Source organism: Prionailurus bengalensis, chromosome X (assembly GCF_016509475.1).
Source record: "Prionailurus bengalensis isolate Pbe53 chromosome X, Fcat_Pben_1.1_paternal_pri, whole genome shotgun sequence".
In the NCBI taxonomy this organism is placed as follows: Eukaryota; Metazoa; Chordata; class Mammalia; order Carnivora; family Felidae; genus Prionailurus; species Prionailurus bengalensis.
The window spans coordinates 4,511,499-4,527,593 of NC_057361.1; the positions used below are offsets into that span (position 1 = coordinate 4,511,499).

General features: G+C 47.3%; 1 protein-coding gene across 2 annotated transcripts in view; it reads right to left on the reverse strand.

Annotated features, from left to right (window-relative positions):
- The window catches only part of LOC122477938 (pseudouridine 5'-phosphatase), a 181,901-nt gene that overhangs the window by 127,624 nt on the left and 38,182 nt on the right, over positions 1–16,095 (reverse strand). The window lies entirely within an intron of this gene.

The window sequence follows — 16,095 nt, forward strand, 5'->3', positions numbered from 1 at the left end:
CACACCATTAAAAACGCACGCTAAACTCTGACTCTTCCTGAAATTAACTACAAAGAGTCGATCAACACATGGTTTGTATGTGATAGATATTACATGCTGTATTCGTACAATAAAGCAGGGTAGAGAAAAGCCAACGTGATTAAGAAAATAATGAAGATCACATTTACAGTGCCATGCTGTACTTACAGAAAGAAACCTGGGTCTAAGTGGAGCTGTGCAGTTCACAGGACAACCGCATTTCAAAACATTGAAGATCCTGGGGAAAAATCTCATTCTGTGCCTTTGTTTACTCAGTGTGAGTTGCTTAAGGTGTTAACTTTATTTACTAGAAGACGCGTTTAAGGTTGCTGCTTCTGATTTGTCACAACAATATCAATATACAAAAGAGCTATTTAAATAGCCGTTTCTTATAGCCCAAGAGGAAAATATCAGAACAAATGCTGACACCTCACGGAATCCTCATCTCTATCATTGACCTGAATAAGATAAAACTCTAACTTCACTTACACAAGGAAGGGCTAAGAACATGATAAAACCAAATCTAAAATAGTGCATTTAGTTCACTCAAGACGCGCCGCCATAACTGATGGTCTCGATCACACTCGTGTGGCGACGACCCGAGTCCAGAGGCAAGGAGCTCCCTGTTCACTCTACATCTCTGAACCTGTGGCTCAGCCCCACTCACACATCACAAGATCCGCACACGGCCCATGTCACAGAATCAGTGAACCTGTGGCTCACCCCCACTCATCCGACACAAGATTCCCACGGCCCACATCACAGAATCTCTGAACCTGCGGCTCAGCCCCCTGATTCGACACAGATTCAAATGTAAAATTGTTGCTGTTCTAGTCTGTGCTCGGAGGAATCGCTGAGTGAGGGAAAAATGAAGTGATTTGCTGTGTCCCTGGGTCTAGTCTGCTGGAGACACAAAGGCACTGGGTACAGAAGGTGATGCGGGGACCAGTCACTGACAGGTGCCCCCTTGAACGAGTGAGTCGGGAAAGAAGTGCCCAGTGGTGCCATGTTCGAGATTCATCTGAACGCGCCCATGACGCGGAGACTCTCTGCGACATTTACATCAACGTCTACTGTAGTATATGGTTACCGCTGCTTTCTACCTCATCTGTCCAGGAATTTCTGTCTCCACGAAGGGTCTGAGTCCACGTGCCTCCTATGACTGGATGCATATTTGTCCATTTGTGACGGGCTCATTTCATTCAGCGTCACGCCCTCAAGGCTCACCCATGTGGTCACAGGTGCCACACGTCCTGCCTTTTTTAAGAGTGAATGCTAGGGGCGCCTGGGTGGCTCACTCGGTTAAGTGTCTGACTTCAGCTCAGGTCATGATCTCACAGTCCGTGAGTTCGAGCCCCGGCGTCGGGCTCTGCACTGACAGCTCAGAGCCTAGAGCCTGCTTCGGATTGTATCTCCCTCTCTCTCTGCCCCTCCCATGCTCATGTTCTCTCTCTGCCTCAAAATAAATAATAACATTAAAAAAAATGAAAAAAAAAAAGAGTGAATGCTATATACATCACTATACATAGATCCCTGTATAAACAACATATTCCTTATCCAGTCAATCAACAGACACTTAGTTTGCTTCTACCTTTTACTGCTAAGAAGAGCTGTTTTCATCGCTTCTCGGCCTTTTGGCTAAGATCAAGTGAAGAAGAGCTGTTTTCAATCTTTAAGCAAGAAATATAATTTTTTATATTGTCAAGAAACATTGGAAAACAATCATCAAGGCCCAGTGGAAATATTCTGCCTGTTGTGTGCCGTGTGTCTGAAACAAAAACCGTAAAACGATAATGCCTCCCATTCCGTGCGTCTATCCATGGCATCCCCATGGGTCCGGTCTGCTATAACGGAGCTGTGGAAGTAGGGGCAAACCAGTCGGCCTTGTGGACCTGGCCGCTCATCGGTCCGACGCCTCCCACCACCCACACCCGACTTTGCACCTGTGTGGAGAGCATGGGCTCCTAACACGGCCTGGACGTTTCCATGCAACCTCAAACCTCTTGACCCATGCTGCAGGCATCCCCTTCCCCCAGGGGATTTCTTTTATCCATTATGTTATCCTTCCTCACACTGGAAAATCCATGGAAAAACAACCAACACGTGTAAAAACAGAATCTGTAAGGCTTTACAATTTGAGAAAAACATTGACGTCCACAGGCATGTAATATCTAGGATCTCCGAAAAAAAAGACATGGATCTCATTTTGCTCAATTTAGAATATGTCCTTTACAATTCAGGAAATAATAATGAATGCAATTAGCAGTGTCTGAACATCGAAATGTTAAATCCCAAAGAAGGAGTTATGTCTGTATACAACATTAAATAAGCTGATATTTTTTAAAAAGGCGGGGGGGGGCGGTGTGCGGATAAAAACATGAAACGTTGGCTACTTGTATCTGAGCAGCAAATAGTCTGATTGTAGGGGTGGTCCCCAACCCCTGCCAAGCATACATTTCCGTGGATATGTGCCTAATTATATTTCCTACACAGAAAGGCAGCACCGGATAAGGTGGATGGATTATCATGGCTGTTAGCTTGTGATTTTCCTGTCACTTGAAACGTATGTCCTTTAATTGTGCAATGCTCAACGAATGCACTGAGCCTAGTGAAAACTCACGGACTCCCAGCTTACCGTGGAAAGCTGGTCTGGCAGTGGAGAATCAGCTAAGCGTCCGCCAACTCAAGCTGCTGCCGGATGTGTAGACTTTGAAGGCCAAAGCCCTGACAGGTAGGACTTCTCTACATGGCTTGTGCACAACTGAAGGAGGACAGAGCACCACAGGGCGTCACCTTCTCGCTGCATTGCACGACAGCCGGCTACCTCGATGTGAGGCCACGGCCACGACATCGGGGAGCACAGGGCCATGGTCGGGAGCTCCACCTGCCGGACTCCGTGCCAGGGTGGAACACCAACCTCCATAGTCTTTGGGCAAGTAACTTCAATCCTGCGGGCCCCGACGCCACTGCGTGTGAAATGCAGACGGTACAGGGGCCCGGACGCTGACACACACCCACAGCTGAGCAAACACGGAGGCCCTGACACTGGCCTGTCCTCGAGGCTCAGCGGTGGATACCACTGTAATCGAGGCTGACCAGGAGGAGGGGCTCGGCCACCAACCAGCCGCGACCCACACGGCTTACCTCGGGACACGACAGAGGGAGCGTGTTCTGGGGCTTCCCAGGCTCTTGTCCGAGGGAGACACACAGACCCCGTGTATGCTCTTCATGAATTACCATATTCCTTTAAGGTGGATGTGAGTGAGTGTGAGTGTGTGTTGTGTGTGTGTGTGTGTCTACACACAAACAAAAAGGCATCCTAAGGCCTAGAAGGACACACCCTAATAGGTAACTAAGGAGTAAGGAATAGTCATCACCATGGAGTAGGAGTTATGGGGCTTCTAATTTCTACCCTTTTGTATTATATGAAGCAAGTGTAATTTTTATAATTACAAAAAAAAAACATTAAAAGGCATGCCATTCTGACTGTGGCTTGTTATGATGAAGGGACAGGTTCCTACTTCTGCCTGTCTTCTTATTCGCAGAGTGGTAAGTTTCGTACATGCACAACTATCCTGGGAGTGTCCGTCTGTTCTCACATGCTGTCTGCTGGAGTAACCCAAGAGTCTTGTCACCTGTGCATCATGGGACACTGTCATCCTGCATGGGACTGTGGTCCACTCAGACCTTCTGAGTCCATCTTAGGTCAAGTCTTTCCACCCCGGTCCTGCTCCAGCACACCTCTCCCCTGCCCTCTTCATCATGTCCCATAAACCCAGAAGAACCCCTTTCACCCGCCCCCCCCCCCCCAGCGTGGTTTCACTCTGGCACTACTCTTCTTCAAAACTCCCAGCGGTTCCCCACTCTCAGAAGCAGCAAACACATGAGCAATGAAGGGGCCAAGGACCCGAAGTAACTGAGGGGAAAGCTGTGCCTATTTAGGGCCATGCCCTCCCCCCTCACCCACCCATATCTTCTATGGTCTCCTCACTCGACCTCAAGTTCAAGGGCCTGCCACAAAGCTGCCACTGCTTCAAGAATAATCTGCCTTGGGGCGCCTGGGTGGCTCAGTTGGTTAAGCGTCCGACTTCAGCTCAGGTCATGATCTCACGGTCTGTGAGTTCGAGCCCCGCGTCGGGCTCTGTGCTGACGGCTCAGAGCCTGGAGCCTGTTTCGGATTCTGGGTCTCCCTCTCTCTCTGGCCCTCCCCCATTCATGCTCTGTCTCTCTCTGTCTCAAAAATAAAATAAACGTTAAAAAAAATTTAAAAAAAAAAAAAAGAATAATCTGCCTTATTTTTGTCCATACCCATCCTGAATTTCCTCTTGATGTGAAATTGTATGCTACCATGGGTTTTCTCTTGCATGGATCCGCACGTCCCCTAAATTGACTGCATACCCCAGGGGGAAGGAGAACTTTCCTTTACGTCCCTGAGCACTCACACAGCACTACATGCCTTTGAGGGTTAAGCGAAGAAAAAGGACATGTATAGGAGGATGGGAAGAGACAGTGCCTTGTGGCCCAGCTCGATGGCGGAAAGCATGTGCAGAAAAGGAGGGAGGCTGTGGACAGGCCTGCTAACAGCCTCAGGCGACTGAGCGTGTGGGGAAAACACACAAGGACGGAGAGGAGGAAAACAAAAGTAGTAAGGGACATAAAGACACAGGAGGAGACAGCCTGGCGGACAAGGAGGAAGGACTTGTGCAGACACGGAACGAGGACCCACACAGTGGTCAGGCGTGCCCGCATCATGGCTCAGGTGCATTTCTCTGTGATGCTGAGCAGAGACGGAGACGGGCCGGTCTAAGTTCTCAGCCCTAGAGGGGACTGGCTGCTTCTGCGGGGACGTCCTCACAGGTGACCCCCAGTCTACATGCTGGAACGGTACTCCACAGTGGAAATGCTCTCCCGCAGGGACCTGAGTCCCCGGAACATGTGAGGAACCCACTGGGAGACCAGGGACCGACACCCACCCCGCCCCCAAACACACACCCACCTCAGAGGACACACCTGCTGGCTCCCCCTCCCTCAGCCACCTCTCCCTGGGAAGGAGCCCTGGGCACCACACCATTGTTGCCTGGCCAGTGGACCAGGCTTCTACCTCGTCATTCTGCTCTGTCCCTCTGGGCGATGTCCTAAGGAACAAGGAGGAAAGAGATGTAATGCCAGCAGCTCAGTGCAGTGGGGGCAGAAGGCACAGGGGGCCGGCACTTTCGAGGAGCCCATGTGTGAGGGAGCATTGTGGGGCTGACCACGGTGCCTGCATACGGCCCTGTCATATTCCCCTCGTCTGGCCCAGAGGCCATGCCCTGGACTTTACTTGGGAAATCTCAGAGCTGGTGAAAGATCAGGACAACAGGAAGACCTTCTGGAGGATTCCATACCATAAAAGGTGCCTGCTTTCCGTTACAGGTCTTCTCAGCCAAGTTTCGCTTGCTAAATTGTGCCAAAATATTTCACGGATCTAGAAGATTCCATGCATGAAGGAATTTGCTGAAAACAGAATGGAAGGAACCAACAACCCACAGAAAACATAGATGAACCGCGTACGTATTTATGTCTTAAATTTTTTACAATTTAAAAGAGCTCTTTTGTCATAAAAAAATGAAGCCCCTGACTAACCGATGGTTTACATTTATTTCACTATTAAGTCATTTAGAAAACGCCTACAAAAAGCCTACAAAACTTACTGCTCAAAAGTATTTCCTGCTGGGGACATTCATGGCCCAACTCTTCCGGGAGAGAGACTTCCTTTCAAATTGAACACTGGAGTCTGCTGATGCAAGAAAGATTCAGGTCCATTCTGCTTGTGTGTTCAAGACACAGGATTTAGCCACATCCTCTACGTAGCTGGGTGGGCACAGGGAAAGACGCACCCCACATCACAATGAGGGGCTGGTTACCCTGGTGATGGGCACAGGGAAAGATACGCCCCTGCATCACAATTAGGGGCTGCTGTCCCTGGTGACTGGCCACAGTACAGACACCACTGCATCATAATCAGGGGAAGTTTCCCTTGGTGATGGACCCAGGCAAGGACACGCCCCTGCAACACCACTGTGGGTTACTGGCTCAGGTGATGGGCTCCAACGAAGATGTGCCCTGGGATCAAAATCAGGAGCGACGGCCCCAGTGATGGGCCCAGGTGAAGATGTGTGCCCTTTGATTATAATCAGCAACTGTCCCAGGTAATGGGACCCAAAAAAGATGTGTGTTTGGATCATAATCAAGACATATGGCCCAGGTGACAGGGCCAGGTGAAGATGTGTCCTTGGATTATAAACAGGAATTACCACCCTTGGTGAGGGGCCTGACAAACATGTACCATTGTAATATAATGGGGAGATGTTGCCCCAGTTGATGGGACTAGGCAAAGATGTGCCCTGGGACTAAAATCAGGACATACTGCCCCAGTTGAAGGGACCAGGAAAAGATGTGCCTTTGGACCATATTCAGGAGATAGTGCCCCTGCTCACGGTCCCAGGCAAGATGGGCCCTTGTATTGTTTCAGTAGCTATGGCCCCTGGTGATGAGTCCAGGCAAAGATATCCCATTGGATTATAAAAAGGAGCTACTAGTCCCCACGAGATGGGCCAGGACAAGATGTGCCCTTGGATTATAATCGGGAGCGACAGCCCCTGGTGTTGTGTCTAAACAGAGATGTGCCCTCAGATTATAATCAGGAGCTGCTACTGCCCAGAGAGGGGCCAGAAGAAGATGTTCCCTTGGATTATAGTCAGGAGCTACTAGTCCCCACGAGATGGGCCTGGAGAACATGTGTCCTTGGATTATAATCAGGAGCAACAGGCCCTGGTGATGTGTCTAGACGGAGATGTGCCCTTGGATTATAATCAGGAGCTACTACTGCCCAGAGATGGGCCAGAAGAAAATATGTCCTTGGATTATATAAAGGAGCTACTAGTCCCACGAGATGGGCCAGGAGAAGATGTGCCCTTGGATTATAATCGGGAGCAACAGCCCCTGGTGATGTGTCTAGACGGAGAGGTGCCCTTGGATTATAATCAGGAGCAACAGCCCCTGGTGATGTGTCTAGACGGAGATGTGCCCTCAGATTATAATTAGGAGCTGCTACTGCCCAGAGATGGGCCAGAAGAAGATGTGCCCTTGGATTATAGTCAGGAGCTACTAGTCCCCACCAGATGAGCCAGGACAAGATGTGCCCTTGGATTATAATCGGGAGCAACAGCCCCTGGTGATGTATCCAGGCGGAGATGTGCCCTTGGATTATAGTCAGGAGCAACAGCCCCTGGTGATGTGTCTAGACGGAGATGTGCCCTTGGATTATAATCGGGAGTGACAGCCCCTGGTGATGTGTCTAGACGGAGATGTGCCCTTGGATTATAATTGGGAGTGACAGCCCCTGGTGATGTGTCTAGACGGAGAGGTGCCCTTGGATTATAATCAGGAGCAACAGCCCCTGGTGATGTGTCTAGACGGAGATGTGCCCTCAGATTATAATTAGGAGCTGCTACTGCCCAGAGATGGGCCAGAAGAAGATGTGCCCTTGGATTATAGTCAGGAGCTACTAGTCCCCACCAGATGAGCCAGGACAAGATGTGCCCTTGGATTATAATCGGGAGCAACAGCCCCTGGTGATGTATCCAGGCGGAGATGTGCCCTTGGATTATAGTCAGGAGCAACAGCCCCTGGTGATGTGTCTAGACGGAGATGTGCCCTTGGATTATAATCGGGAGTGACAGCCCCTGGTGATGTGTCTAGACGGAGAGGTGCCCTCGGATTATAGTCAGGAGATACTACTGCCCAGAAAATGGGCCAGAAGAAGAATAGCCCTTGGATTATAATCAGGAGCGACAGCCCCCGGTGATGTGTCTAGACGGAGAGGTGCCCTCGGATTATAGTCAGGAGATACTACTGCCCAGAAGATGGGCCAGAATATGTGCCCTTGGATTCTATAACGGAACTACTAGTCCCCACAAGATGGTCGAGGAGAAGATTGGCCCTAGGATTATAATCGGGAGCAACAGCCCCTGGTGATGTGTCTAGACGGAGATGTGCCCTTGGATTATAATTGGGAGTGACAGCCCCTGGTGATGTGTCTAGAAGGAGAGGTGCCCTCGGATTATAGTCAGGAGCAACAGCCCCTGGTGATGTGTCTAGACGGAGATGTGCCCTCAGATTATAATTAGGAGCTGCTACTGACCAGAGATGGGCCAGAAGAAGATGTGCCCTTGGATTATAGTCAGGAGCTACTAGTCCCCACCAGATGAGCCAGGACAAGATGTGCCCTTGGATTATAATCGGGAGCGACAGCCGCTGGTGATGTGTCTAGACGGAGATGTGCCCTTGGACTATAATCAGGAGCTACTACTGCCCAGGAGATGTGCCCTTGGAGTATAATTGGGAGCGACAGCCCCTGGTGATGTGTCCAGACGGAGATGTGCCCTTGGATGATAATCAGAAGCTACTACTGACCAGAGATGGGCCAGAAGAAGATGTGCCCGGTGGGCCAGGAGAAGATGTGCCCTTGGATTATAATCGGGAGTGGCAGCTCCTGGTGATGTGTCTAGACGGAGATGTGCCCTCAGATTATAATCAGGAGCTGCTACTGCCCAGAGAGGGGCCAGAAGAAGATGTGCCCTTGGATTATATAAAGGAGCTACTAGTTCCCATGAGATGGGCCAGGAGAAGATGTGCCCTTGGATTATAATCGGGAGCAACAGCCCCTGGTGATGTATCCAGGCGGAGATGTGCCCTCGGATTATAATTAGGAGCTGCTACTGCCCAGAGAGGGGCCAGAAGAAGATGTGCCCTTGGATTATATAAAGGAGCTACTAGTTCCCATGAGATGGGCCAGGAGAAAATGTGCCCTTGGATTATAATCGGGAGCAACAGCGCCTGGTGATGTATCCAGGTGGAGATGTGCCCTTGGATTATAGTCAGGAGCTACTAATGCCCAGAGATGGGCCAGAAGAAGATAGCGCTTGGATTATAAAGGAGCTCCTAGTCCCACAAGATGGGCCACAAGAAGATGTGTCCTTGGATTATAATCGGGAGCAACAGCCCCTGGTGATGTGTCCAGACGGAGATGTGCCCTTGGACTATAATCAGGAGCTACTACTGACCAGAGATGAGCCAGAAGAAGATGTGCCCTTGGATTATAATCGGGAGCAACAGCCCCTGGTGATGTGTCTAGACGGAGATGTGCCCTTGGATTATAATCAGGAGCAACAGCCCCTGGTGATGTGTCTAGACAGAGATGTGCCCTCAGATTATAATTAGGAGCTGCTACTGTCCAGAGATGGGCCAGAAGAAGATGTGCACTTGGATTATAGTCAGGAGCTACTAGTCCCCACCAGATGAGCCAGGACAAGATGTGCCCTTGGATTATAATCGGGAGTGACAGCCGCTGGTGATGTGTCTAGACGGAGATGTGCCCTTGGACTATAATCAGGAGCTACTACTGCCCAGGAGATGTGCCCTTGGAGTATAATTGGGAGCGACAGCCCCTGGTGATGTGTCCAGACGGAGATGTGCCCTTGGATGATAATCAGAAGCTATTACTGACCAGAGATGGGCCAGAAGAAGATGTGCCCTTGATTATAGTCAGGAGCTACTAGTCCCCACAAGATGGGCCAGGAGAAGATGTGCCCTTGGATTATAATCGGGAGTGGCAGCTCCTGGTGATGTGTCTAGACGGAGATGTGAACTGGATTATATAAAGGAGCTACTGGTCCCCACAAGATGGGCCAGGAGAAGATATGCCCTTGGAGTATAATCAGGAGCGACAGCCCCTGGTGATGTGTCTAGATGGAGATGTGCACTTGGATTATAATCAGCTACTGCCCCAAGTGATGGGCCAATGTGAAGATGTGCCCCTGGATTATCACAGGAATTACCACCCCTGGAGGTGGGTCTAGTGGAAGATGTGCCCTTGGATTATAATCAGGACCTACCACCCCTGGAGGTGGGTCTAGTGGAAGACGTGCCCTTGGATTATAATCAGCCACAGCCCCTGGTGATGGGTCCAGGTAAAGTTGTGCCCTTGGACTATAATCAGCCACGGCCCCTCGTTATGGGCCCAGGAAGGACAGGCCCTGCATCGTATCAGGATCGGTTTCCTATGCTCTGGGCCCAGGGGGACACACCCCTGCATCATAATCATAGGCTGCTTCCCCTGGCAACCTGCCATCCATTCCTCCAATTTAACTTGCTAAATACCTGCGTGGGTTGCAGCTCTCACCTTGAAAGCATGAAAAAATGAACGCTGGTGAATTCATAATACACCCTCTCGACATGCAGTCTTCTTCTCTAAGAAGCTCAAGGTGACTTCCACAACCCAAAATACCCTACCAGAAAGTACGTTCAGAAAGAGAAGAGATAAAAGTCATCCAGGGCTATGTGACCAGCCACAGTTTAATAATGGGAACAAAGCAGTGAGGGAACAGAACGAACGCTGGACTCTAGAAAAGGATGGTGGCCACTTTTTCTGAAAATAGTCACAGTACCCACGGCGGCTTCCAGGAGATCAGGTTTCCAGCGCATTCCAGCTTTGGCTCAGGTAAAGGGCTGACGGGTGGGATGCAGGATGGAGAGAACGTGGGGGTGACGTAGAACCTACTTGATTATTATTTTTTGATTGGCACATTACAGAACAGAAACCCTACAGAGACATGTGTTTCCAGATCAGGAGGTTTTCACAGAGGCTCTTCCTTCCTCCTACAGTCAGCAACACTTCTTCCTTCCTGCTTTTCTTCCCCTTCAGAATCAGTGTGATTTTTAACTGTGGTGTTGCACCCTAAGCCTGTCAGATTGTGAAGGTGGCATGTGGACCGCAGTCCCTGCTGTGACCCAGCATCCCAGTGTGCTGTGAGGTTTCTCTTATTGGTGTCATCTTGGCCTTTTCTTTATTGTCGGGAGTCTGCTCATGCTTAGCTCACCTCTCAGTCTGTGTGTGGTGTGGAAATGATCCCAAGATTACAAAGGTGCACTCTGGAATCACTGATATAAATACATACTCTCATCGGACAGGCTAAAGATCAGGGAACTATACACGAAAGATCCTATATTGGAAAAGTAAGATTCGCAAAATCAGGAAATAGGTCCTTCTTAGCATTCTGGCCAAACTACCATCCTAGCTGATGAAGATATCATATCTCCTGGGTATTGCAGTAGAACATATCTCAAGTATGTCTAAGAATATAGGACAAAAATACAAGAAAGAAAAGCCCTTGAAAGGTTTGGGTGGATAAGAAAGAAAAAAGCTATTTGTGTGCTTATACATGACGGTGCTTGGTGTGTTAAACAATGAAAACTAATCCAGGTCAAAAATTAACTGTTCAGACAATATTTAGCTAGATTAATTAAAAAAAAACAAAACAAAAACAAAAACAAACAAACAAACAAAAAACAGAGAAGGCTCAAACAACTAAAATCAGAAATGAAAACAGGAGACATTAAAACCAGTGCCACGGGGTGGGGAGGGGGGAAGGGGGTAGGTTTTAAAACAATAATATAAAAAAGTGTGTGCCAACAAATTGGGTAACCTAGAAAAAAATGGATAAACTGCTGGAAACAGAGACCCTATCAAGGTCAAATCAATAAAGAGAAAGCCTGATCAGATATAAAACTAGTAAGAATATTCATTCGGGAATCAGCAACAAGGAAAGAACCATCACTGGTGAAGTCTACCAAACAATTAAGGAGAAATTAACACCAGTACTCCTCAAACTCCTCCAAAAACTGGAAGAGGAGGATACATACACTCATTCTATGAGACCAACATTACCCTCACAGGAAAACCAGGCAAAAACACTACAAGAAAATTATATACTGATATCTGTAATGAATACTGATGCAGAAATACTCAACAAAATACTAGCAAACTGATTTCAGCAGCATATTAAAAGGATTATACACTATGACCAAGTGGAGCTTATCCTTGGAGTATAAGGGGGTTCAACACACAAAAATCGATGTGATACACCATACTGGCAAAATGAAGGACAAAAGCCATATGAATTGGTATGGAAAATGCATCTGACAAAACTCAATACCTTTCCATCACATAAACAACTCAAACTGGGAAAAAGAAAATTAGGTACGATAAAACTAAAACTACCTCAACATAACAAAGGCCTTATAAGAAAGCTCACAGCTAACATCATACTTAATTTAAAAAAGGTTGAAAGCTCTTCCTCTGAGATCAGGAACAAGATAATGATGATTTCTCTTGTCACTTCTATGCATAGTACTAGAAGTCCTAGCCAGAGCAATTAGGCAAGAAAAAGAAACAAGAGGCATCCAAATTGTAAAGGAAAAAGCAAAGTTATCTTTGTTCACAGATGGCATGATCTTCTTTGTAAAAAAACCCTAAAGATTCCAAACACACACACAAAACTGTTAGAGCTAATAAACACATTCAACAACATGGCAGGAGACAAAAGTCAACATGCAAAAATCAGTTGCATTTCTATACAGTCACTGTGAACAATCTGAAAAGAAATTCAAAACAATTCCCTTTATAATACATCAAAAAAGAATACATTTTTTAAGACAGTGAAAGACTTGTACGCTGAAACTATAAATCACTGCTGAAAAAAAGTAAAGACACAAATAATATGACAAACATCCCATGTCATGAAGTAGAAAATCTGATAGTGTTAAAATGTCCACACTACCCAAAGCAATATGCAGATTCTAAGCAATCAATACCAAAATCCTACTAACATTTTTTGCATAAATACAGAAATCCATCCTAAAATTTACCTAGACTCTCAAGGACTCTGAATAGCCATAAAAATACTGAAAAGGAAAGGACGCCTGGGTGACTCAGTCAGTTGTGTTGGACTTTGGCTCAGGTCATGATGTCGGGTTCACGAGTTCGAGCCCTGCATCAGGCTGTGTGCTGACAGCTGGGAGCCTGGAACCTGCTTTGGATTCTGTGTTTCCGTCTCTCTCTGCCCCTCCCTACCCTGCTCATGTTCTGTCTCTCTCTCTCTCAACAATAAATTGTTTTAAAAAAATTAAAATTAGGGGAGCCTGGGTGACTCGGTCAGTTAAGCTTCCGACTTTGGCTCAGGTCATGATCTCACGGTCCGTGAGTTCGAGCCCCGCTTCGGGCTCTGTGCTGACAGCTCGGAGCCTGGAGCCTGTTTCGGATTCTGTGTCTCCCTCTCTCTCTGCCCCTCCCCTGTTCATGCTCTGCCTCTTTCTGTCTCAAAAATAAATAAACGTTAAAAATAAATAAATAATTAATTAAAAATTAAAAAATTAAAATTAAAAAAAATACTGAAAAGGAAAAATAAAAGTTGGAGGTTTTGCACTTCTTGATTTGAAAACATAAAGTTATAACCGTCGAAGCAATGTGGTAGCGCCATACAGACCAACGGAACAGAACAGAAAGTACAGAAATAAACCCTCACACATAGGAGTGGATGATCTTCAACAAGATGCATTCATTAGGGAAATGGCGGTCTCTTCAACAAATTTCCACCAAATCGGGAATACGGGCTATCCACATGCAAAAGAATGAAGTCACACCCTTATCCTACATACAAAGATCAACTCAAAATTAAAGACGTAAGTAGAAAATTCTCAGAAGAAAACATGGTAAAGGTTTATGAAGTTGGATTTTGTAATGATGTCTTGGATAGGACACCAAAAGCACAGGCAGTAAGAGCAAACATGGAAAAATGGAACTGCATCAATCTTAAAAAATTCTGCACATCAGGGGCACCTGGGTGGCTCAGTCCGTTAAGCATCTAACTTCGGCTCAGGTCCTGGTTTCGCGGTTTGTGGGCTCGAGACCCATGTGGGGCTTTGTGCTGACAGCTCGGAGCCTGGAGCCTGCTTCGGATTCTGTGCCTCCCTCTCTCTCTGCTGCTCCTCTGCTGGCACCTTGTCTCTTTCTCTCTCTCTCTCTCTCTCTCTCTCTCTCTCTCTCTCTCAAAAATAAACAAACGTTAGGGGCGCCTGGGTGGCGCAGTCGGTTAAGCGTCCGACTTCAGCCCGGGTCACAATCTTGCGGTCCATGAGTTCGAGCCCCGCGTCGGGCTCTGGGCTGATGGCTCGGAGCCTGGAGCCTGTTTCCGATTCTGTGTCTCCCTCTCTCTCTGCCCCTCCCCCATTCATGCTCTGTCTCTCTCTGTCCCAAAAATAAATAAAAAATGTTGAAAAAAAAATAAACAAACATTAAAAGAGATTTTTTTTTTAATTCTGCACATCAAAGGACACAATCAAGATGGGGAAAAGCGCCACCCAGGAAATAGGAAACATAAGAATTTGCAAAGCATGTATCTGATAAGGGGTTTATCCAGAACACATAGAGGACTCCTACAACGTAACAACAACCCAACATGAACCCTGTTTTAAAAATGAGCACAGGACTAAACAAACATTTCTCCACGGAAGACACGAAAGCAGCCAAAGCCTATGAGCTGATGCCCTGCATCCGTCATCCTCAGAGACATGCAAATCAAAAGGACAGTGAGTCGATACCTCTCATTTCTTCGAGTAGCTGCGAAGAACAGCAAGCAAGACCCACAGAAAACAACACATGTTGGTGAAAATGCAACAGTTGTGGACAGTCGGAGGGAGGACAGCATGGTACAGCCACTCAGGAAAACAGTCTGGCGGTTCCTCAGGAGACTGACCACGGAACTGCCATATAATCTGCCAATCTCACTTCTGGCTATGGAACCACAAAACCGAAATCACGGTCTCAGAGAGACAGGTGTACCCCAACGTGCACAGCAGCATTATTTGCAATAGCCACGGCGAGAAAACAACTCAAATGAGTGTCACCAGATGCGTGGATAAACACACACACACACACACAAAAAAGGCTGGGGGGGCTGGGGGGAGCGGAAATCCTGTCACATGCTCCAACTTGAAAAAACGGGGAGGACGTCATGCCAAGTTCGAAAAGCCAGTCAGGAAAGGACAAACCCTGTGTGTGTCCTCCTATATGAGGTACCTAGAATACACACAGACGCAAGGCACAGAGACACACAGAACGTAGATCATGGTTCCAGGGGTGGACGGAGGGCCGAATGGGGACTTCGTGGTTCATGGGGACACAGATTCTGTTCTACAAGATGAAGAAGTTTTAGACATGGCTCCTGGGGACCGTGGCCCAACAGTGTGAACCTACTTAACACCCCCAGACTGGACACTTACAGACGGATGACATGTAACTTTTATCCTGGGTGTCTCTTACCAGGATTAATACGAATGAACTGCCTGGATGTGTTTCATCATTAAGGCTCGTCAGGGTAACTCACTGTGCAAAGTTACAGACGGTGCGTATGACAGAGCTTGTACCCACGCCTGAGGGTCAGATATATGTGTCATCCAAGCAAAGCCCACGTGGTTACTATGTATAAATATTAAAAAAAAAAGCCACGCATTCCATCGATACAATTGAAAACCCAAAATTACTGCAGTAACTACAATTTTTTTTTCTGCCCTCATATCAGGTCTTCCAAAGATGGAGTGTTCACCTTTCTTTCTGGAAGACTCTTAAAAGAGCACTCCATTTTTAAGCATCTTTCAGCCCTGTAATCTAGAACATTCTTGACCTTCTCACTTTGAGCAAGAAACAGCAGGCAATTCAGTTTTGATCGATCCTTAGCTAACAAGCCCCAAGGGAGAAAAGTTATCTTTGCTTTCAAAGGAAAACAAGTAAAGAAAGGGGTGAAGGGCATAGAAACAGACATGTTGAAAATGAATTATGCCTTTAACTTAAAAAAAACACTTAAGCTTCTTGGGCGAGATTTAGCTGGTTTAGCATTAATTTGCTAAAGTTTAAATATTCACTGAAATAATCCTGTACCTGGTTTTGAACACGAAAAGGCAAGGCTACCTACTAAACTCTGAAGCAATCCTGTCTTGAATATAATCTTAGATAATATTGAAATACGGGAGCCTGGGTGTCTCAGTCAGTTAGGTATCTGACTTTGGCTCAGGTCATGATCTCACGGTTTGTGGGTTTGAGCCCCACGTCGGGCTCTGTGCTGACAGCTCAGAGCCTGGAGCCTGCTTCGGACTCTGTGTCTCCCTCTCTATACCCCTCCCCCGCTCACACTCTGTCTCTCT